A 25,808-nucleotide genomic window follows, 5' to 3' on the forward strand; every position below is an offset into this window, starting at 1 on the left:
TACTGTATTTTACTGAGGGGGAGGGGATGGGGATTGTTATTGTTACTGTATTTTACTGTGGGGAGGGGATGGGGACTGTTATTGTTACTGTATTTTACTGTGAGGGAGGGGATGGGGATTGTTATTGTTATTGTTACTGTATTTTACTGTGGTGAGGGGATGGGAATTGTTATTGTTACTGTATTTTACTGTGGGGAAGGGATGGGGATTGTTATTGTTACTGTATTTTACTGTGGGGGAGGGGATGGGGATTGTTATTGTTACTGTATTTTACTGTGGGGAGGGAATGGGGACTGTTATTCTTACTGTATTTTACTGTGAGGGAGGGGATAGGGATTGTTATTGTTACTGTATTTTACTGTGGGGGAGGGGATGGGGACTGTTATTGTTACTGTATTTTACTGTGGGGAGGGGATGGGGACTGTTATTGTTACTGTATTTTACTGTGAGGGAGGGGACGGGGATTGTTATTGTTACTGTATTTACTGTGGGTGAGGGGATGGGGATTGTTATTGTTACTGTATTTTACTGTGGGGGAGGGGACAGGGATTTTTATTGTTACTCTATTTCACTGAAGCGGCGGGAATGGGGATTGTTATTGTTACTGTATTTTACTGTGGGGGGGGACGGGGATTGTAATTGTTACTGTTTTTTACTGTGGGGGAGGGGATGGGGATTGTTATTTTTACTGTATTTTACTGTGGGGGAGGGGATTGGTATTGTTATTGTTAATGTATTTTAAAGTGGGGGAGGGGATGGGGATTGTTATTGTTACTGTATTTTCCTGAGGGGGAGGGGATGGGGATTGTTATTGTTACTGTATTTTACTGAGGGGGAGGGGATGGGGATTGTTTTTGTTACTGTATTTTACTGTGGGGAGGGGATGGGGACTGTTATTGTTACTGTATTTTACTGTGAGGGAGGGGATGGGGATTGTTATTGTTATTGTTACTGTATTTTACTGTGGGGGAGGGGATGGGGATTGTTATTGTTACTGTATTTTACTGTGGGGAGGGGATGGGGATTGTTATTGTTACTGTATTTTACTGTGGGGGAGGGGATGGGGATTGTTATTATTACTGTATTTTACTGTGGTGAGGGGATGGGGATTGTTATTGTTACTGTATTTTACTGTGGGGAGGGGATGGGGATTGTTATTGTTACTGTATTTTACTGTGGGGGAGGGAATGGTGATTGTTATTGTTACTGTATTTTACTGTGGGGAGGGGATGGGGACTGTTATTGTTACTGTATTTTACTGTGAGGGAGGGGATAGGGATTGTTATTGTTACTGTATTTTACTGTGGGGGAGGGGATGGGGACTGTTATTGTTACTGTATTTTACTGTGGGGAGGGGGTGGGGACTGTTATTGTTACTGTATTTTACTGTGAGGGAGGGGAAGGGGATTGTTATTGTTACTGTATTTACTGTGGGTGAGGGGATGGAGATTGTTATTGTTACTGTATTTTACTGTGGGGGAGGGGACAGGGATTTTTATTGTTACTCTATTTCACTGAAGCGGCGGGAATGGGGATTGTTATTGTTACTGTATTTTACTGTGGGGGAGGGAATGGGGATTGCTATTGTTACTGTATTTTACTGTGGGAGGGGATGGGGATTGTTATTGTCACTGTATTTTACTGTGGGGAGGGGACGGGGATTGTCATTGTTACTGTTTTTTACCGTGGGGGAGGGGATGGGGATTGTTATTGTTACTGTATTTTACTGTGGGGAGGGGATGGGGACTGTTATTGTTACTGTATTTTACTGTGAGGGAGGGGATGGGGATTGTTATTGTTACTGTATTTTCCAGAGGGGGAGGGGATGGGGATTGTTATTGTTACTGTATTTTACTGTGGGGAGGGGATGGGGACTGTTATTGTTACTGTATTTTACTGTGAGGGAGGTGATGGGGATTGTTATTGTTATTGTTACTGTATTTTACTGTAGGGGAGGGGATGGGGACTGTTATTGTTACTGTATTTTACTGAGGGGGAGGGGATGGGGATTGTTATTGTTACTGTATTTTACTGTGGGGAGGGGATGGGGACTGTTATTGTTACTGTATTTTACTGTGGGGAGGGGATGGGGATTGTTATTGTTAGTGTATTTTACTGTGGGGGAGGGGATGGGGATTGTTATTGTTACTGTATTTTACTGTGGTGAGGGGATGGGGATTGTTATTGTTACTGTATTTTACTGTGGGGGAAGGGACGGGGATTGTTATTGTTACTGTATTTTACTGTAGGGGAGGGGATGGGGACTGTTATTGTTACTGTATTTTACTGTGGGGAGGGGATGGGGACTGTTATTGTTACTGTATTTTACTGTGGGGAGGGGATGGGGATTGTTATTGTTAGTGTATTTTACTGTGGGGGAGGGGATGGGGATTGTTATTGTTACTGTATTTTACTGTGGTGAGGGGATGGGGATTGTTATTGTTACTGTATTTTACTGTGGGGGAAGGGACGGGGATTGTTATTGTTACTGTATTTTACTGTGGGGGAGGGGATGGGGATTGTTATTGTTACTGTATTTTACTGTAGGGGGGACAGGGATTGTTATTGTTGCTGTATTTTACTGTGGGGGGGACGGGGATTGTTATTGTTACTATATTTTACTGAGGGAGAGGGGATGGGGATTGTTATTGTTACTGTATTTTACTGTGGGATAGGGGATGAGGATTGTTATTCTTACTGTATTTTACTGTGGGGAGGGGATGGGGATTGTGATTGTTACTGTATTTTACTGTGGGGAGGGGATGGGGATTGTTATTGTTACTGTATTTTACTGTGGGGGAGGGGATGGGGACTGTTATTGTTACTGTATTTTACTGTGGGGAGGGGATGGGGATTGTTATTGTTAGTGTATTTTACTGTGGGGGAGGGGATGGGGATTGTTATTGTTACTGTATTTTACTGCGGGGGAGGGAACGGGGATTGTTATTGTTACTGTATTTACTGTGGGGGAGGGGATGGGATTGTTATTGTCACTGTATTTTACTGAGGGGGAGTGGATGGGGATTGTTATTGTTACTGTATTTTAATGTGAGGGAGGGGATGGGGATTGTTATTGTTACTGTATTTTACTGTGGGGGGGACGGGGATTGTTATTGTTACTGTATTTTACTGTGGGGAGGGGACGGGGATTGTTATTGTTACTGTTTTTTACTGTGGGGGAGGGGATCGGGATTGTTATTGTTACTCTATTTTACTGTGGGGGAGGGGATTGGTATTGTTATTGTTATTGTTACTGTATTTTACTGTGGGGAGGGGATGGGGATTGTTATTGTTACTGTATTTTACTGTGGGGGAGGGGATGGGGATTGTTATTGTTACTGTATTTTACTGTGGGGAGGGGATGGGGATTGTTATTGTTACTGTATTTTACTGTGAGGGAGGGGATGGGGATTGTTATTGTTACTGTATTTTACTGAGGGGGAGGGGATGGGGATTGTTATTGTTAATGTATTTTAAAGTGGGGGAGGGGATGGGGATTGTTATTGTTACTGTATTTTACTGTGGGGGAGGGGATGGGGATTGTTATTGTTACTGTATTTTACTGTGGAGAGGGGATGGGGATTGTTATTGTTACTGTATTTTACTGTGGGGGAGGGGATGGCGATTGTTATTGTTACTGTATTTTACTGAGGGGGAGGGGATGGGGATTGTTATTGTTACTGTATTTTACTGAGGGGGAGGGGATGGGAATTGTTATTGTTACTGTATTTTGCTGTGGGGGGGGACGGGGATTGTTATTGTTACTGTATTTTACTGTGGAGGGGACGGGGATTGTTATTGTTACTGTATTTTACTGAGGGAGAGGGGATGGGGATTGTTATTGTTACTGTATTTTCCTGAGGGAGAGGGAAAGGGGATTATTATTGTTACTGTATTTTACTGTGGGGAGGGGATGGGGATTGTTATTGTTACTATATTTTACTGTGGGGAGGGGACGGGGATTGTTATTGTTACTGTATTTTACTTTGGGGGTGGGGATGGGGATTGTTATTGTAACTGTATTTTACTGTGGGGGAGGGGATGGGGATTGTTATTGTTACTGTATCTTACTGTGGTGAGGGGATGGGAATTGTTATTGTTACTGTATTTTACTGTGGGGAGGGGATGGGGATTGTTATTGTTACTGTAATTTACTGTGGGGAGGGGATGGGGATTGTTATTGTTACTGTATTATACTGAGGGGGGGATGGAGATTGTTATTGTTACTGTATTTTACTGTGGGGAGGGAAGGGGGACTTTTATTGTTACTGTATTTTACTGTGAGGGAGGGAATGGGGATTGTTATTGTTACTGTATTTTACTGTGGGGGAGGGGATGGGGATTGTTATTGTTACTGTATTTTACTGTGGGGGACGGGATGGCGATTGTGATTGTTACTGTATTTTACTGTGGGGGAGGGGATGGGGATTGTTATTGTTACTGTATTTTACCGTGGGGGAGGGAATGGGGATTGTTATTGTTACTGTATTTTACTGTGGGGGAGGGTCAGGGATTGTTATTATTACTGTATTTTACTGTGGGGGATGGAATGGTGATTGTGATTGTTACTGTATTTTACTGCGGGGGAGTGCATGGGGATTGTGATTGTTACTGTATTTTACTGTGGGTGAGGGGATGGTATTTGTTATTGTTACTGTATTTTACTGTGGGGGAGGGGATGGGGATTGTTATTGTTACTGTATTTTACCGTGGGGGAGTGGATGGGGTTTGTTATTGTTACTGTATTTTACTGTGGGGAAGGGGATCGGGATTGTTATTGTTACTGTATTTTACTGTGGGGGAGGGGATGGGGATGTTATTGTTACTGTATTTTACCGTGGGGGAGGGTCAGGGATTGTTATTGTTACTGTATTTAACTGAGGGGGAGGGGATGGGGATTGTTATTGTTACTGTAGTTTACTCAGGGGGAGGGCATGGGGACTGTTATTGTTACTGTATTTTACTGAGGGGAGGGGATGGGGATTGTTATTGTTACCGTATTTTACCGTGGGGGAGGGGATGGGGTTTGTTATTGTTACTGTATTTTACTGTGGGGGAGGGGATGGGGATTGTTATTGTTACTGTATTTTACTGTGGGGGAGGGGATGGGGATTGTTATTGTTACTGTATTTTACTGTGGTGAGGGGATGGGAATTGTTATTGTTACTGTATTTTACTGTTGGGAGGGGATGGGGATTGTTATTGTTACTGTATTTTACTGTGGGGAGGGGATGGGGATTGTTATTGTATTATACTGAGGGGGGGATGGGGATTGTTATTGTTACTGTATTTTACTGTGGGGAGGGAAGGGGGACTTTTATTGTTACTGTATTTTACTGTGAGGGAGGGGATGGGGATTGTTATTGTTACTGTATTTTACTGTGGGGAGGGGATGGGGATTGTTATTGTTACTGTATTTTACTGTGGGGGAGGGGATGGGGATTGTTATTGTTACTGTATTTTACTGAGAGGGAGGGGATGGGGATTGTTATTGTTAGTGTATCTTACTGTGGGGGAGGGGTGGTGATTGTTATTGTTACTGTATTATACTGAGGGGGAGGGGATGGGGATTGTTATTGTTACTGTATTTTACTGTGGGGGAGGGGATGGGGATTGTTATTGTTACTGTATTTTACTGAGGGGAAGGGGATGGGGATTGTTATTGTTACTGTATTATACTGAGGGGGATGGGGATTGTTATTGTTACTGTATTTTAGTGTGGGGAGGGAATGGGGACTTTTATTGTTACTGTATTTTACTGTTAGGGAGGGGATGGGGATTGTTATTGTTACTGTAGTTTACTCAGGGGGAGGGCATGGGGACTGTTATTGTTACTGTATTTTACTGAGGGGAGGGGATGGGGATTGTTATTGTTACTGTATTTTACTGTGGGGGAGAGGATGGGGATTGTTATTTTACTGTATTTTACCGTGGGGGAGAGGATGGGGATTGTTATTTTACTGTATTTTACCGTGGGGGAAGGGATGGGGTTTGTTATTGTTACTGTATTTTACTGTGGGGGAGGGAATGGGGATTGTTATTGTTACTGTATTTTACTGTGGGGGAGGGGATGGGGATTGTTATTGTTACTGTATTTTACTGTTGGGAGGGGATGGGGATTGTTATTGTTACTGTATTTTACTGTGGGGAGGGGATGGGGATTATTATTGTTTTATACTGAGGGAGGGATGGGGATTGTTATTGTTACTGTATTTTACTGTGGGGAGGGAAGGGGGACTTTTATTGTTACTGTATTTTACTGAGGGGAGGGGATGGGGATTGTATTGTTACTGTATTTTACTGTGGGGGAGAGGATGGGGATTGTTATTTTACTGTATATTACCGTGGGGGAGGGGATGGGGATTGTTATTGTTACTGTATTTTACCGTGGGGGAGGGGATGGGGTTTGTTATTGCTACTGTATTTTACTGTGGGGGAGGGGATGGGGATTGTTATTGTTACGGTATTTTACTGTGGTGACGGGATGGGAATTGTTATTGTTACTGTATTTTACTGTTGGGAGGGGATGGGGATTGTTATTGTTACTGTATTTTACTGTGGGGAGGGGATGGGGATTGTTATTGTATTATACTGAGGGGGGATGGGGATTGTTATTGTTACTGTATTTTACTGTGGGGAGGTTAGGGGGACTTTTATTGTGACTGTATTTTACTGTGAGGGAGGGGATGGGGATTGTTATTGTTACTGTATTTTACTGTGGGGGAGGGGATGGGGATTGTTATTGTTACTGTATTTTACTGTGGGGGAGGGGATGGGGTTTGTTATTGTTACTGTATTTTACTGTGAGGGAGGGGATGGGGATTGTCATTGTTACTTTATTTTACTGTGGGGAGGGGATGAGGATTGTTATTGATACTGTATTTTACTGTGGAGGAGGGGCTGGGGACTGTTATTGTTACTGTATTTTACTGAGGGGGGATGAGGATTGTTATTGTTAGTGTATTTTACTGTGGGGGAGGGGATGGGGATTGTTATTATTACTGTATTTTACTGTGGGGGAGGGGATGGGGATTGATATTGTTACTGTATTTTACTGTGGGGAGGGGATGGGGATTGTTATTGTTACTGTATTTTACTGTGGGGAGGGGATGGGGATTGTTATTGTTACTGTATTTTACTGTGGGGAGGGGATGGGGATTGATATTGTTACTGTATTTTACTGCGGGGTAGGGGATGGGGATTGTTATTGTTACTGTATTTTACTGTGGGGGAGGGAAGGGGGACTTTTATTGTTACTGTATTTTACTGAGGGGAGGGGATGGGGATTGTTATTGTTACTGTATTTTACTGTGGGGGAGAGGATGGGGATTGTTATTTTACTGTATATTACCGTGGGGGAGGGGATGGGGATTGTTATTGTTACTGTATTTTACCGTGGGGGAGGGGATGGGGTTTGTTATTGTTAATGTATTTTACTGTGGGGGAGGGGATGGGGATTGTTATTGTTACGGTATTTTACTGTGGTGACGGGATGGGAATTGTTATTGTTACTGTATTTTACTGTGAGGAGGGGATGGGGATTGTTATTGTATTATACTGAGGGGGGGATGGGGATTGTTATTGTTACTGTATTTTACTGTGGGGAGGTAAGGGGGACTTTTATTGTTACTGTATTTTACTGTGAGGGAGGGGATGGGGATTGTTATTGTTACTGTATTTTACTGTGGGGGAGGGGATGGGGTTTGTTATTGTTACTGTATTTTACTCTGGGGGAGGGGATGGGGATTGTTATTGTTACTGTATTTTACTGTGAGGGAGGGTATGGGGATTGTTATTGTTACTGTATTTTACTGTGGGGAGGGGATGGGGATTGATATTGTTACTGTATTTTACTGCGGGGTAGGGGATGTGGATTGTGATTGTTACTGTATTTTACTGTTGGGGAGTGGATGGGGATTGTTATTGTTACTGTATTTTACTGTGGGAGAGGGGATGGGGATTGTTATTGTTACTGTATTTTACTGAGGGGGAGGGGATGGGGATTGTTATTGTTAGTGTATTTTACTGTGGGGGAGGGGATGATGATTGTTATTGTTACTGTATTTTACTGAGGGGAAGGGGATGGGGATTGTTATTGTTACTGTATTATACTGAGGGGGGGATGGGGATTGTTATTGTTACTGTATCTTAGTGTGGGGAGGGAATGGGGACTTTTATTGTTACTGTATTTTACTGTGAGGGAGGGGATGGGGATTGTTATTGTTACTGTATTTTACTGTGGGGGAGGGGATGGGGATTGTTATTGTTACTGTATTTTACTGTGGGTGAGGGGGTGGGGATTGATATTGTTACTGTATTTTACTGCGGGGTAGGGGATGTGGATTGTGATTGTTACTGTATTTTACTGTTGGGGAGTGGATGGGGATTGTTATTGTTACTATATTTTACTGAGGGGGAGGGGATGGGGATTGTTATTGTTACTGTATTTTACTGTGGGAAGGGGATGGGGATTGTTGTTGTTACTGTATTTTACTGAGGGGGGGATGGGGATTGTTATTGTTACTGTATTTTACTGTGGGGAGGGGATGGGGATTGTTATTGTTACTGTATTTTACTGTGGGGGAGGGGATGGGGATTGTTATTGTTACTGTATTTTACTGAGGGGGAGGAAATGGGGATTGTTATTGTTAGTGTATTTTACTGTGGGGGAGGGGATGGTGATTGTTATTGTTACTGTATTATATTGAGGGGGAGGGGATGGGGATTGTTATTGTTACTGTATTTTACTGTGGGGGAGGGGATGGGGATTGTTATTGTTACTGTATTTTACTGTGGGGAGGGGATGGGGATTGTTATTGTTACTGTATTTTACTGTGGGGGAGGGAAGGGGGACTTTTATTGTTACTGTATTTTGCTGAGGGGAGGGGATGGGGATTGTTATTGTTACTGTATTTTACTGTGGGGGAGAGGATGGGGATTGTTATTTTACTGTATATTACCGTGGGGGAGGGGATGGGGATTGTTATTGTTACTGTATTTTACTGTGGGGGAGGGGATGGGGATTGTTATTGTTACGGTATTTTACTGTGGTGACGGGATGGGAATTGTTATTGTTACTGTATTTTACTGTTGGGAGGGGATGGGGATTGTTATTGTTACTGTATTTTACTGTGAGGAGGGGATGGGGATTGTTATTGTATTATACTGAGGGGGGGATGGGGATTGTTATTGTTACTGTATTTTACTGTGGGGAGGTAAGGGGGACTTTTATTGTTACTGTATTTTACTGTGAGGGAGGGGATGGGGATTGTTATTGTTACTGTATTTTACTGTGGGGGAGGGGATGGGGATTGTTATTGTTACTGTATTTTACTGTGGGGGAGGGGATGGGGATTGTTATTGTTACTATATTTTACTGTGAGGGAGGGGATGGGGATTGTTATTGTTACTGTATTTTACTGAGGGGGAGGGGATGAGGATTGTTATTGTTAGTGTATTTTACTGTGGGGGAGGGGATGGGGATTGTTATTATTACTGTATTTTACTGTGAGGAGGGGATGGGGATTGTTATTGTATTATACTGAGGGGGAATGGGGATTGTTATTGTTACTGTATTTTACTGTGGGGAGGTAAGGGGGACTTTTATTGTTACTGTATTTTACTGTGAGGGAGGGGATGGGGATTGTTATTGTTACTGTATTTTACTGTGAGGGAGGGGATGGGGATTGTCATTGTTACTTTATTTTACTGTGGGGAGGGGATGAGGATTGTTATTGATACTGTATTTTACTGTGGAGGAGGGGCTGGGGATTGTTATTGTTACTGTATTTTACTGAGGGGGAGGGGATGAGGATTGTTATTGTTAGTGTATTTTACTGTGGGGGAGGGGATGGGGATTGTTATTATTACTGTATTTTACTGTGGGGGAGGGGATGGGGATTGATATTCTTACTGTATTTTACTGCGGGGAGGGGATGGGGATTGTTATTGTTACTGTATTTTACTGTGGGGAGGGGATGGGGATTGTTATTGTTACTGTATTTTACTGTGGGGAGGGGATGGGGATTGATATTGTTACTGTATTTTACTGCGGGGTAGGGGATGTGGATTGTGATTGTTACTGTATTTTACTGTTGGGGAGTGGATGGGGATTGTTATTGTTACTGTATTTTACTGAGGGTGAGGGGATGGGGATTGTTATTGTTACTGTATTTTACTGTGGGGAGGGGATGGGGATTTTTATTGTTACTGTATTTTACTGAGGGGGGGGATGGGGATTGTTATTGTTACTGTATTGTACTGTGGGGACGGGATGGGGATTGTTATTGTTACTGTATTTTACTGAGGGGGAGGGGATGGGGATTGTTATTGTTAGTGTATTTTACTGTGGGGGAGGGGATGATGATTGTTATTGTTACTGTATTTTACTGAGGGGAAGGGGATGGGGATTGTTATTGTTACTGTATTATACTGAGGGGGGGATGGGGATTGTTATTGTTACTGTATCTTAGTGTGGGGAGGGAATGGGGACTTTTATTGTTACTGTATTTTACTGTGAGGGAGGGGATGGGGATTGTTATTGTTACTGTATTTTACTGTGGGGGAGGGGATGGGGATTGTTATTGTTACTGTATTTTACTGTGGGGAGGGGATGGGGATTGTTATTGGTACTGTATTTTACTGTGGGGGAGGGGCTGGGGATTGTTATTGTTACTGTATTTTACTGAGGGGGAGGGGATGGGGATTGTTATTGTTACTTTTTTTTTACCGTGGGGGAGGGGATGGGGTTTGTTATTGTTACTGTATTTTACTGTGGGGAAGGGGATCGGGATTGTTATTGTTAATGTATTTTACTGTGGGGGAGGGGATGGGGATTGTTATTGTTACTGTATTTTACCGTGGGGGAGGGGATGGGGATTGTTATTGTTACTGTATTTTACTGAGGGGGACGTGATGGGGATTGTTATTGTCACTTTATTTTACTTAGGGGAGGGGATGAGGATTGTTATTCTTAGTGTATTTTACTGTGAGAGAGGGGACGGGGATTGTTATTGTTACTGTATTTTACTGTAGGGGAGGGGATGGGGATTGTTATTGTTACTGTATTTTACTGTGGGGAGGGGATGGGGATTGTTATTGATACTGTATTTTACTGTGGAGGAGGGGCTGGGGATTGTTATTGTTACTGTATTTTACTGAGGGGGAGGGGATGGGGATTGTTATTGTTAGTGTATTTTACTGTGGGGGAGGGGATGGGGATTGTTATTGTTACTGTATTTTACTGAGGGGGAGGGGGTGGGGATTGATATTGTTACTGTATTTTACTGCGGGGTAGGGGATGTGGATTGTGATTGTTACTGTATTTTACTGTTGGGGAGTGGATGGGGATTGTTATTGTTACTGTATTTTACTGTGGGGAGGTAAGGGGGACTTTTATTGTTACTGTATTTTACTGTGAGGGAGGGGATGGGGATTGTTATTGTTACTGTATTTTACTGTGGGGGAGGGGATGGGGATTGTTATTGTTACTGTATTTTACTGTGGGGGAGGGGATGGGGATTGTTATTGTTACTGTATTTTACTGTGAGGGAGGGGATGGGGATTGTTATTGTTACTGTATTTTACTGAGGGGGAGGGGATGAGGATTGTTATTGTTAGTGTATTTTACTGTGGGGGAGGGGATGGGGATTGTTATTATTACTGTATTTTACTGTGAGGAGGGGATGGGGATTGTTATTGTATTATACTGAGGGGGGGATGGGGATTGTTATTGTTACTGTATTTTACTGTGGGGAGGTAAGGGGGACTTTTATTGTTACTGTATTTTACTGTGAGGGAGGGGATGGGGATTGTTATTGTTACTGTATTTTACTGTGAGGGAGGGGATGGGGATTGTCATTGTTACTTTATTTTACTGTGGGGTGGGGATGAGGATTGTTATTGATACTGTATTTTACTGTGGAGGAGGGGCTGGGGATTGTTATTGTTACTGTATTTTACTGAGGGGGAGGGGATGAGGATTGTTATTGTTAGTGTATTTTACTGTGGGGGAGGGGATGGGGATTGTTATTATTACTGTATTTTACTGTGGGGGAAGGGATGGGGATTGATATTGTTACTGTATTTTACTGCGGGGAGGGGATGGGGATTGTTATTGTTACTGTATTTTACTGTGGGGAGGGGATGGGGATTGTTATTGTTACTGTATTTTACTGTGGGGAGGGGATTGGGATTGATATTGTTACTGTATTTTACTGCGGGGTAGGGGATGTGGATTGTGATTGTTACTGTATTTTACTGTTGGGGAGTGGATGGGGATTGTTATTGTTACTGTATTTTACTGAGGGTGAGGGGATGGGGATTGTTATTGTTACTGTATTTTACTGTGGGGAGGGGATGGGGATTTTTATTGTTACTGTATTTTACTGAGGGGGGGATGGGGATTGTTATTGTTACTGTATTGTACTGTGGGGAGGGGATGGGGATTGTTATTGTTACTGTATTTTACTGTGGGAGAGGGGATGGGGATTGTTATTGTTACTGTATTTTACTGAGGGGGAGGGGATGGGGATTGTTATTGTTAGTGTATTTTACTGTGGGGGAGGGGATGATGATTGTTATTGTTACTGTATTTTACTGAGGGGAAGGGGATGGGGATTGTTATTGTTACTGTATTTTACTGTGGGGAGGGGATGGGGATTGATATTGTTACTGTATTTTACTGCGGGGTAGGGGATGTGGATTGTGATTGTTACTGTATTTTACTGTTGGGGAGTGGATGGGGATTGTTATTGTTACTGTATTTTACTGAGGGTGAGCGGATGGGGATTGTTATTGTTACTGTATTTTACTGTGGGGAGGGGATGGGGATTTTTATTGTTACTGTATTTTACTGAGGGGGGGGATGGGGATTGTTATTGTTACTGTATTGTACTGTGGGGAGGGGATGGGGATTGTTATTGTTACTGTATTTTACTGTGGGAGAGGGGATGGGGATTGTTATTGTTACTGTATTTTACTGAGGGGGAGGGGATGGGGATTGTTATTGTTAGTGTATTTTACTGTGGGGGAGGGGATGATGATTGTTATTGTTACTGTATTATACTGAGGGGGGGATGGGGATTGTTATTGTTACTGTATCTTAGTGTGGGGAGGGAATGGGGACTTTTATTGTTACTGTATTTTACTGTGAGGGAGGGGATGGGGATTGTTATTGTTACTGTATTTTACTGTGGGGGAGGGGCTGGGGATTGTTATTGTTACTGTATTTTACTGTGGGGAGGGGATGGGGATTGTTATTGTTACTGTATTTTACTGTGAGGGAGGGGATGGGGATTGTTATTGTTACTGTATTTTACTGAGGGGAGGGGATGGGGATTGTTATTGTTACTGTATTTTACTGAGGGGGAGGGGATGGGGATTGTTATTGTTACTTTTTTTTACCGTGGGGGAGGGGATGGGGTTTGTTATTGTTACTGTATTTTACTGTGGGGAAGGGGATCGGGATTGTTATTGTTAATGTATTTTACTGTGGGGGAGGGGATGGGGATTGTTATTGTTACTGTATTTTACCGTGGGGGAGGGGATGGGGATTGTTATTGTTACTGTATTTTCCTGAGGGGGACGTGATGGGGATTGTTATTGTCACTTTATTTTACTTAGGGGAGGGGATGAGGATTGTTATTCTTAGTGTATTTTACTGTGAGAGAGGGGACGGGGATTGTTATTGTTACTGTATTTTACTGTAGGGGAGGGGATGGGGATTGTTATTGTTACTGTATTTTACTGTGGGGAGGGGATGGGGATTGTTATTGATACTGTATTTTACTGTGGAGGAGGGGCTGGGGATTGTTATTGTTACTGTATTTTACTGAGGGGGAGGGGATGGGGATTGTTATTGTTAGTGTATTTTATTGTGGGGGAGGGGATGGGGATTGTTATTATTACTGTATTTTACTGTGGGGGAGTGGGTGGGGATTGATATGGTTACTGTATTTTACTGCGGGGTAGGGGATGTGGATTGTGATTGTTACTGTATTTTACTGTTGGGGAGTGGATGGGGATTGTTATTGTTACTGTATTTTACTGTGGGGAGGTAAGGGGGACTTTTATTGTTACTGTATTTTACTGTGAGGGAGGGGATGGGGATTGTTATTGTTACTGTATTTTACTGTGGGGGAGGGGATGGGGATTGTTATTGTTACTGTATTTTACTGTGGGGGAGGGGATGGGGATTGTTATTGTTACTGTATTTTACTGTGAGGGAGGGGATGGGGATTGTTATTGTTACTGTATTTTACTGAGGGGGAGGGGATGAGGATTGTTATTGTTAGTGTATTTTACTGTGGGGGAGGGGATGGGGATTGTTATTATTACTGTATTTTACTGTGAGGAGGGGATGGGGATTGTTATTGTATTATACTGAGGGGTGGATGGGGATTGTTATTGTTACTGTATTTTACTGTGGGGAGGTAAGGGGGACTTTTATTGTTACTGTATTTTACTGTGAGGGAGGGGATGGGGATTGTTATTGTTACTGTATTTTACTGTGAGGGAGGGGATGGGGATTGTCATTGTTACTTTATTTTACTGTGGGGAGGGGATGAGGATTGTTATTGATACTGTATTTTACTGTGGAGGAGGGGCTGGGGATTGTTATTGTTACTGTATTTTACTGAGGGGGAGGGGATGAGGATTGTTATTGTTAGTGTATTTTACTGTGGGGAGGGGATGGGGATTGTTATTATTACTGTATTTTACTGTGGGGGAGGGGATGGGGATTGATATTGTTACTGTATTTTACTGCGGGGAGGGGATGGGGATTGTTATTGTTACTGTATTTTACTGTGGGGAGGGGATGGGGATTGTTATTGTTACTGTATTTTACTGTGGGGAGGGGATGGGGATTGATATTGTTACTGTATTTTACTGCGGGGTAGGGGATGTGGATTGTGATTGTTACTGTATTTTACTGTTGGGGAGTGGATGGGGATTGTTATTGTTACTGTATTTTACTGAGGGTGAGGGGATGGGGATTGTTATTGTTACTGTATTTTACTGTGGGGAGGGGATGGGGATTTTTATTGTTACTGTATTTTACTGAGGGGGGGATGGGGATTGTTATTGTTACTGTTTTGTACTGTGGGGAGGGGATGGGGATTGTTATTGTTACTGTATTTTACTGTGGGAGAGGGGATGGGGATTGTTATTGTTACTGTATTTTACTGAGGGGGAGGGGATGGGGATTGTTATTGTTAGTGTATTTTACTGTGGGGGAGGGGATGATGATTGTTATTGTTACTGTATTTTACTGAGGGGAAGGGGATGGGGATTGTTATTGTTACTGTATTAGACTGAGGGGGGGATGGGGATTGTTATTGTTACTGTATCTTAGTGTGGGGAGGGAATGGGGACTTTTATTGTTACTGTATTTTACTGTGAGGGAGGGGATGGGGATTTTTATTGTTACTGTATTTTACTGTGGGGGAGGGGATGGGGATTGTTATTGTTACTGTATTTTACTGTGGGGAGGGGATGGGGATTGTTATTGTTACTGTATTTTACTGTGGGGGAGGGGCTGGGGATTGTTATTGTTACTGTATTTTACTGAGGGGGAGGGGATGGGGATTGTTATTGTTACTTTTTTTTTACCGTGGGGGAGGGGATGGGGTTTGTTATTGTTACTGTATTTTACTGTGGGGAAGGGGATCGGGATTGTTATTGTTAATGTATTTTACTGTGGGGGAGGGGATGGGGATTGTTATTGTTACTGTATTTTACCGTGGGGGAGGGGATGGGGATTGTTATTGTTACTGTATTTTACTGAGGGGGACGTGATGGGGATTGTTATTGTCACTTTATTTTACTTAGGGGAGGGGATGAGGATTGTTATTCTTAGTGTATTTTACTGTGAGAGAGGGGACGGGGATTGTTATTGTTACTGTATTTTACTGTAGGGGAGGGGATGGGGATTGTTATTGTTACTGTATTTTACTGTGGGGAGGGGATGGGGATTGTTATTGATACTGTATTTTACTGTGGAGGAGGGGCTGGGGATTGTTATTGTTACTGTATTTTACTGTGGGAAGGGGATGGGGATTGTTGTTGTTACTGTATTTTACTGAGGGGGGGATGGGGATTGTTATTGTTACTGTATTTTACTGTGGGGAGGGGATGGGGATTGTTATTGTTACTGTATTTTACTGTGGGGGAGGGGGTGGGGATTGATATTGTTACTGTATTTTACTGCGGGGTAGGGGATGTGGATTGTGATTGTTACTGTATTTTACTGTTGGGGAGTGGATGGGGATTGTTATTGTTACTGTATTTTACTGAGGGGGAGGGGATGGGGATTGTTATTGTTACTGTATTTTACTGTGGGAAGGGGATGGGGATTGTTGTTGTTACTGTATTTTACTGAGGGGGGGATGGGGATTGTTATTGTTACTGTATTTTACTGTGGGGAGGGGATGGGGATTGTTATTGTTACTGTATTTTACTGTGGGGGAGGGGATGGGGATTGTTATTGTTACTGTATTTTACTGAGGGGGAGGGGATGGGGATTGTTATTGTTAGTGTATTTTACTGTGGGGGAGGGGATGGTGATTGTTATTGTTACTGTATTATATTGAGGGGGAGGGGATGGGGATTGTTATTGTTACTGTATTTTACTGTGGGGGAGGGGATGGGGAATGTTATTGTTACTGTATTTTACTGAGGGGAAGGGGATGGGGATTGTTATTGTTACTGTATTATACTGAGGGGGGATGGGGATTGTTATTGTTACTGTATTTTACTGTGGGGGAGGGGATGGGGATTGTTATTGTTACTGTATTTTACTGTGGGGAGGGGATGGGGATTGTTATTGTTACTGTATTTTACTGTGGGGAGGGGATGGGGATTTTTATTGTTACTGTATTTTACTGAGGGGGGGGATGGGGATTGTTATTGTTACTGTATTGTACTGTGGGGAGGGGATGGGGATTGTTATTGTTAGTGTATTTTACTGTGGGGGAGGGGATGGTGATTGTTATTGTTACTTTATTATACTGAGGGGGAGGGGATGGGGATTGTTATTGTTACTGTATTATACTGTGGGGGAGGGGACGGGGATTGTTATTGTTACTGTATTTTACTGTGGGGGAGGGGATGGGGATCGTTATTGTTACTGTATTTTACTGTGGACAGGGGATGGGGATTGTTATTGTTACTCTATTTTACTGTGGGGAGTGGCAAAGCGATTGCCTCAGAGCCTTGGCAGTCTATTTTTAAGCCAGGCATGGATTTTTGGTAATAACTGTTCCTGAACCTGGTAGTGTGGGACCTGAGGCTCATTGTGGTGCGTGAAGTTATGCACACTGGTTCAGGAGCCTGATGGTTGTGGGGTAATAACTGTTCCCGAACCTGGTGGTGTGGGACCTTAGGCTGCTCTACCGCCTGCCCGATGCATGGTTTGAAATTTTGGGGTCATTCCTGAGTTTGGCTGCAGGAAAGTGAATCTCAGTGTTCTATATGTTGATATATATACACTTTCATAATAAGATTTACATTGAACTTTCATGATGGGTGCTATGTGGTGGCGGTGCTCTGTCGATGATCTCCTCTCAAATACTTAGCGCCCAGCCAAGATCAGTCCACAATTTATTAGGTTTTTCTTTTAGGGAGTTTGCTGTCCTCAAACAGGTCACAACAATAATTGCGTAATTCCCGTGATATGGAAATATACCATGGTCAGATTAGAGACTTCAGATGCGGGAATCTGGAGCAACACACAATGTGTTGGAGGAACGCAGCAGGTCGAGCATAATCGGGAGGAAAGGAATTATTTTCTTTCTTGGTTTTGTGGCTGGCTGGAAAAGAAAAATTTCAGTTCTATACGTTGATAATAAATGAATCGCTGAACCTTTTTGAATTTTTGTTTTTTTTTGGTCGGGACCCCTGCCTTCAAGACTATAAGAATGGAAAACATCGTCTCGGCCCGAAACGTCAACCGTTTGCTCTTTTCCATATATGCTGCTTGACCTGGTGAGTTCCTCCACCATTTTATGTTTGTTGATTGGATTTCCAACATCTGCAAATTTTCTCGTTTTTGTAAAACGTCCTTTATCATTTTGCCCTGGAACTTGTGCTAGCGAGAGAAATGCAAGGGGGAAGATTTCCTCTGTCGGATATGAGCGGGGCAGAAGTGGCTTAACAGGGGGCGGAAATGGTCGGGGGAATATTTTCGGGGCCGCGATCCCAAGGGGGAGACTAAGATGGCGGAGTGAAGAGCGAGGTGGAATCTGCTGAAGGTAGTTGGGACGAGGAGATCGCGGGAGCGGAGCGGGTCAGGGCGAGCGGTGCTGCCCTGAGCTCCCCTCTGAGCAGTGGGGAATGAAGCTGGTAGCAGTGGGGCGGTGGGAGAAGGGTTCGCGGGGAAGGGAATGGCTCCTGGGCCCTGAAGGGGCGGGTAACGGGGAATGCGGTGAATAGAGGGGAAATATTTGGGAATTAGAGTTTACTGGGCCATTGGGGAGTGGGATCGCAGTGATCGAGGTGTTCTCGGAGGAATGGGGAGTGGAAGAGCTGGGGATTGAGGTCAGTGGGTAATGAATGAGGTCAGTCTGTTGGGGTAATCAGGGAACTGGACATGGAGGCAGGATTACTTGGCTATTAGGCAGAGTTGGTGTCACGGTGAATGAGGTGATTAGAAACGGTGGGGTTACTGGAGGAGGGTGTCATGGGGGACTGGAGGAGTAAGAGATTGAAGTCTCTGGGTAATGAATGGGGTCAGTCCTTGGTGGGATGATCGGAACTGAGCAATTGAGCCGGTGTCATTGGGCAGACTGGGGTCACGGTGAATGAGGTGATTAGAAACGGTGGGGTTACTGGAGGAGGGTGTCATGGGGGACTGGAGGAGTAAGAGATTGAAGTCTCTGGGTAATGAATGGGGTCAGTCCTTGGTGGGATGATCGGAACTGAGCAATTGAGCCGGTGTCATTGGGCAGACTGGGGTCATGGTGAATGAGGTGATTAGAAACGGTGGGGTTACTGGAGGTCTGAGGAATGGGGGAGTGATTGAGGATTGAGTTCAATGGGTAATGAATGGGGTCACGGTCGTGGAGTATTCAGAGAACTGGGCAATCGAGTTGGTATCATTGGACAGAACGAGGCCACGGTGAATGAAATGATTAGAAACGGGAGGAGAGATGAGAAAATTAGATGGCAAGTATGGACTGGAATATAGAAAGGGGAGGGAACAGACCAAGGCTGGGATACAGGAAGGTGTGGAAGTCATAAGAGTGGATTGAAGTTGAGTAGCTGAGAAATGAGGATAAGGGCTGGTGAATAGTCTGTGACGAGTGGAGATGGGAAAGAAACATAGAAATATATGGATAGTTTCGGGGAGGTGAAGTGGATGACTGGGGAGTTAGGGGCAATAAGTCATGGATGGTGTGGAACAGGGAGGAGAATGGGGTGGGTTTTGGGACCCAGCAATACTGATGACTTGGAAGTCCAGGACTGTAGACAAAAAGGGAAGATTTATATTCAGTGGCACCTTTCCCCATTTTGGGAAGTCTCAGCGTTCTTGACACCCACCTAAGTACTTCTGAAGCATAGTCATTTTTAAAGATTATATTACCTCTAAAATTTTGGCCACAGTGATCCGCTGTATTTATTTCTGGATCTCAATGCTTAAGAGCAGCAGTTCCCAACCTTTTCTATGCCTTGGACCCCTACCATGAGCCAAGGGGTCTGTGGACCCCTGTTTGGGAACCTCTGCTCGAGAGAGACACCGTGACACTGGAGATGGGGAAATCACCAGTTAGCTGGGGTTGCTCTCATTGGAATGGAGAAAATAAAAAGTCTGTTGCAAAAGTCCAAAGTAAATTTACTGTCAAATACATATATGTCGCCATCTACTACCTGGAGATTAATTTTATTGCAGGCATTTACAGAAAAATAAAGAAATTCAATAGAATTTATGAAAATCTATCCATAAATAAATCTGACAAGCAACCAATGTACAAAATAAGACAAATTGTCCCAATAATAAAATGAGTAATATTGAGAACATGAGTTGTAGAGTCCATAGATGGTGGAATCATTTCAGAGTTGTGGTGAGTGAAGTTGTCTATACCAGTTCAGGAGCCTGATGGTTGTAGGGTGATAGCTGTTCCTGAACCTGAGGCTTCTCTACATGAGTTATAAGGAAAGATTGAATCAGTTAGGACTTTATTATTTGGAGCATAGAAGATTGAGAGGAGATTTGATAGTGGTATACAAAATTATGGGGGGTATAGATAGTGTAAATGCAAGCAGACTTTTTCCACTGGGGTTTGGCTGGACGGCAACCAGAGGTCATGGGAAAAGGGTGAAAGGTGAAAAGTTTAAGGGGAACACGAGGGGAAACTTCTTTACTCCGAGGGTGGAGAGAATGTGGGGGGTGTGGAGGGCTGTGGTCCTCGTGCAGGCCGATGGGAGTAGCAGTTTAAATGGCTTGGCATGGACTAGATGTGCTGCTTCTGTGCTGTACTTGTCTATAATTCTACCTCTTGCCTGATGTTCATAGTAGAGAGTATGTCCTGGATGGTAAGCTTTCTGCTTCTGGCATTGAGCACTCTGAGTTTGTTTGTTCATTCGTTATGTGCCATATCGTGTGACATGGATGATCATGGTCTTTCCATGACCATGATTGTTTTTAGCAAGTTTTTCTACTGAAGTGATTTGCCATTGCTGCCTTCTAGGCTGTGTCTTTACAAGACGGATGACCCCAGCCATTACCAATACTCTTCAGAGATTGTCTGCCTGGCGTCAGTGGTCGCATAACCAGGACTTGTGATAGGCAGCACATTCTGAGCGTTAGTTTATCTAAGGGAGATGACCCAAATGCTGTTATCCCTTATAGAATCACCAATATAAGATGTGCGTGGATGTGTGTGGAGCTGTGTTTCCACAGGTACACTTCTGTAGCTGGATTACTAACCCCATCTGGAATTGATAGTCTCGGACCCCCTTCACTTCCCATCTCCTGATGCACCTCCAGCTTCGTTCTCCCGCAGATGATGATCAGTTCTTTGGTTTTGTCGATATCGAGTGAGAGGTTCTCCGTGATTCCCTCCTGGGAGAGGTGAATTGTAAGAGAGGCCAGCAGTTATTTCTACATCAAACCAGACAGTATTGAGTAGAAAGTGTGACTGCAAGTAAGGGGAATCCAGGAGATGGCTCTGGATCGAATCGATCTGGAAGAATCGGAGCTTGTCCAGTGTCTGAGATTCTTGCTCCCTGTGTGGGTGTAACAGGGGTCTGTTGGAATGATGAACACTCGTAGTTTAAGCAGGGAAGAAAACTGTAGTTGTAATTGGGGATAGTCAAGTCAGGGGAATAGACAATTCAGAATCAGGTTTAATATCACCAGCATATATTGTGAAATTTGTTAACTTTGCTGCAGCAGTACAATGAAATACATAATTATAGAAAAAAATCTCAATTACATTAAGTATATATATGTCCGTTAAATAAGTAGTGCAATAAAACAGAAATAAAAAAGTAGTGAGATAGTGTTCATGGATTCAATGTCCATTTCGAAATTGGATGCCAGAGGGGAAGAAGCTGTTCCTGAATCATTGAGTGTGTGCCTTCAGGCTTCTGTACCTCCTTCCTGAAGGTAACGAAGAGAAGAGGGCATGTCCTGGGTGGTACGGATCCTTAATGATGGATGCTGCCTTTCTGAGGTACCGCTCCTTGAAGATGTCTTGGATACTATGGAGGCTGGTACACGTGATGGACTGACTAATATTATGAGTTTCTGCAACTTACTTCGATCTTGTGCTGCAGAACCCTCCCCAAAAAAACCCTGTCTTGTGATGCAGCCAGTCAGAATGCTCTCCATGGTACATTTGTAGAAGTTTTTGAGTGTTTTAGTTGACAAACCAAATCTCCTCAAACTCCTGATGAAATATAGCCGGTGTTTTGCCTTCTTTATAGCTGCATCAATAGGTTAGGTCCTCAGAGATATTGACCACCCAGGAACTTGAAAATGCTCACTCGCTCCACCCCTGATCCCTCTAGGAGGACTGGTGTCTCATCTTACCCTTTCTGAAGTCTACAGTCAGCTCTTTGGTCTTGCTGATATTGAGTGCAAGGTTGTTGCTACAGCGCCACTCACAAAGGCACTGTTGCCAGCCTGGTGCCCGGATTTGGGACATCTCAGTCGTTGACCTGCAGAGGAATTCAGAGTGGGAGAGGAAAGATCCTGATGTCATGGTCCATTAGAAAAACAAGGAAAGACAGAAATTGAGTAGCTCGGGACTGAATTAAAGAATAGAACCAAAAAGTTAATCATCTCTGGATCTGAGTCATGTACAAATTGGCGCTGGGTTAATAAGATTAGAGAGTTAACCGTGTTGCTCAAAGATTGGTATGGGAGAAGTGTGTTTGAAATAGTGGGACATGGGCACTAGAGGGAGCAGTTTTGATGGGGGTGGAATCCACCTTAACCGTGGTTGGACCAGGCGGGTTTAGTTGTGTAACTAGTCTGTGGATGGGGCTGTAAAATAGGTAGTAGGGGTGGACAGCAGATACAGTCAAAAGAAAAGAGATGATAAAAGTTTTATAACTGCTAGTTCATTACTTCCTCATTTATATACTGAACATCCCCAGTGATGAAGGCAAGCATTCTATATGCCTTCTTTGCCGCCCTGTCTAGTTATGTTGTCGCTTTTGACAAGCTGTAGACTTGGAGTACAATTTCCCTCTCAGAATCAGGTTTAATATCAGCAGCATATGTCGTGAAATTTGTTGTTATGCGGCAGTAGTACATTGCAATACGTAATAAAACTAAATTACAGTAAAGTATATGTACAGTTGCAAGAAAAGGTTGTGAACCCTTTTCTGCATTAATTGCTCATAAAATGTGGTCTGATCTTCATCCAAGTCACAACAATAGATGCACACAATCTGCCTAAACTAATAACACGCAAACAATTGTACTTTTCATGTCTTCAGTTGAAAACATTGTTACATCATTCACAGTCCAGGCTGGAAAAAGTATGTGAATCCTTGTATTTACTAACTGTTAGAACCTCCTTTAGCAGCAATAATCTCCCCCAAAAGTTTCCTGTAGCTGTTGATCAGACTTGCATAGTGGCAAGGAGGAATTTTAGACCATTGCTTCATATAAAACTGTTTTAGTTCATCAATATTTCTGGGCTATCTTGCATGAACATCCCTCTTCAGGTCACGCCACAGCATCTCAATTGGGTTAAGGTCTGGGCTCTGACATGGCCATTCCAAAACACAAATTTCCTTTGTTTTAAGCCCTTCTGTTTTTGATTTATTCTTGTGTTCCAGATCATTGTTGTGTTGCATCATCCAACTTCAGGACTGTGACCACATTCTCTTGTAAAATGTCTTGAAACATATTTGAATTCATTGTTCGCTCAATGATTGCAAGCTGTGCAGGCCCTGAGGCAGCAAAGCAGCCCCAGATCATGATGCTCCTTCCACCCTGCCTCACAGTTGGGTTGAGGTTTTGGTGTCGGTGTGCATTCTCCATTTTCTGCCAAAAGATTCGACTTTTGTCTCATCTGTCCACAGAACATTGTCCCAGAAGCATTGTGGAACAACCAGGTGGTCTTTTGCAAACTTGGGATGTGCAGCAATGTTTTATTTTGGAGAGCAGTGGTTTCCTCCGTGGTGTCCTTCCATGAACATCATTCTTGTTCTGCGTTTTTCTTATAGTGGACACATAAACAGAAACAATAGCATGTTCTGGAGATTTCTGCAGGTCTTTTGCTTTTACCCTTGGGTTCTTTTTCACCTCCTCCAGCATTGCACATTGTGCTCTTGTTGTGATCTTTGTAGGATGCCCGCTCCCAGGGAGAGTAGCAACAGTACTGAATTTCCTCCATTTGTAGACAATTTCTCTCACTGTGGACTGATGTCTTTAAAAATGCTTTTTTAGCCTTTTCCAGCTTCATGTATCTCTACAGTTTTCATCTAAGGTCCTCTGAAGGTTGCTTTGACTGACATAGCAATGGTGCACATAAACATATCTTTCTTGAGAACAGCAGGCTCTGTCAGTAACCTGGCTTTGTCATTTTTTATAGGGCAGTGCACCTCTACAAAAAGTAGTGAGGTAGTGTTCGTAGGTTGACTGTCCATTCAGAAATCTGATGGCAAAGGCGGAGGAGCTGTTTCTAAACCACTGAGGCTTCTGTACCTCCTCCTTGATGTAGCAATGAGAACAAGGCATGACCTGGGTTATAGGGGTCCTTGGTGATGGACGTGGCCTTTCTGAGGCCACGCTCCTTGATGATATCCTGGTTACTGTAGAGGCTAGTGCCCATGATGAAGATGACTAAGTTTACAACTTTCTGCGGCTTATTTTGATCCTGTGCAGGAGCACCATACCGAATGGTGATGCAGCCAGTTAGAATGCTCTCCATGGTATACCTGTAGAGATTTGTGAGTCTTTTAGGTGACATGCCATATCTCCTCAAACTCCTAATGAAATATAGCCACTGTTGTGCATTTTTTTGTAATTGCATCGATATGTCAGGACCAGATTAGATCTTAAGAGATATTGGCACCCAGCAGTCAAGAGAAAGAGAGTCACTGAAAGTCTAGAAAAAAATAAGAAATTAACTTCAGGCATCATGTGGAGATTGAGAAGATGGGTGTTGAATACAGGATTAGGTATGTATTTGATTGCAAACAGTATATGCTAGATGAACCCTTTAGTGCGGATAGAAATTGGTAGGTACAGCATTGTGGGCATCACCAAGTTGTGGCTGAAAGAAGATCATATTTGGGAGCATAACATAGAACCTGTCCTAATCCACATTTACCAGATCCTTTCTAATACCATTAAAACTAGCCTTTCTCCAATTTAGAATTTCAACTCAAGGACCAGTCCTATCCTCCATAATTGTCTTGAAAGTAATGGCATTAGGATCAGTAGGTGCAAAGTGTTCCCCTACACAAACTCCTGGCGCCTGCCTTGTCTCATTCCCTAATGAGAGATTTAGTATCCCACTCTGTCTACTTGGATCTCTACACATTGACAAACTCTATACCATCCAGCCCTTTTACAGTGTGGGAGTCCCAGTGGAAAGTTAAGATCACCAACTCTTCTAAATCCAGTGGATTGTTGGATGGTTTATATCTCAGTAATGTGGTTATCCTTTTCTTGTACCTCAGTTCTACCGTATAGCCTCACTAGACAAGCTCTGCAGTCTGTCCTGATTGAACACTGTTGTGATATTTTCCCTGACTAGTAATGCCCACCTCTCCTCCTTTAATCCCTCCCACAGTGGACCCCCAGAATATTGAGCTGCCAGTCGTGCCCCTCCTGCAGACAAATCTCAGCAATGGCTACGATGTCATCATTCCAGGTGTTGATCCATCCCCTGAGCTCAGCTGCCGTTCCTATCATACTTCTTGCTTTGAAATATATTCAGGTCGGGACACTAGTCGCACCATTCTCAGCCTTTTAACTCACTGAAGTCTTACCAGCATCTGCCTTCGAAACCACTCCACTAACTGTTCTGGCCCTCTGGTTCCCATCTTCCTGCGACTCTAGTTTAATTGCCCCCACCTCCCCCCATGCAGCACGAGCAAACTTTCACACTAGGATATATTAGTCCCTCTCTGGTTCAAGTGCAAACCACCCCTGCTGTACAGGTCCAGCCTTCCCTGGAAGAGAGCACAATGGTCCAAAAATCTAAATGTCTAGCTCCTGCACCAATTCCTTAGCCACGCGTTAAAACTATGATCTTCCTAATTCTAGCCTCACTAGCATGTAGCACGGGTAGCAATCCTGAGATCACAACCCTGAAAGTCCTGCCTTTTAACTTGGCATCTAA

At 43.3% G+C, this 25,808-nt stretch overlaps 1 protein-coding gene across 4 annotated transcripts in view; it reads left to right on the forward strand.

Moving 5' to 3' along the window:
• Positions 1-17,712: 17,712 nt before the first annotated feature.
• clasrp (CLK4-associating serine/arginine rich protein) overlaps positions 17,713-25,808 on the forward strand; it is a 129,294-nt gene continuing 121,198 nt past the window's right edge. For 3 of the 4 annotated variants that reach the window (XR_010019850.1, XM_063063478.1, XM_063063476.1), the window contains exon 1: positions 17,713-17,985. The gene's annotated coding sequence lies outside the window, so the exon portion shown is untranslated. Of the gene's footprint in view, positions 17,986-18,191; positions 18,252-25,808 lie in introns of those variants that run through there. The other variant, XM_063063477.1, reaches the window with a different exon arrangement.

This window comes from Mobula hypostoma, chromosome 12, assembly GCF_963921235.1.
Source record: "Mobula hypostoma chromosome 12, sMobHyp1.1, whole genome shotgun sequence".
NCBI lineage: Eukaryota > Metazoa > Chordata > Chondrichthyes > Myliobatiformes > Myliobatidae > Mobula > Mobula hypostoma.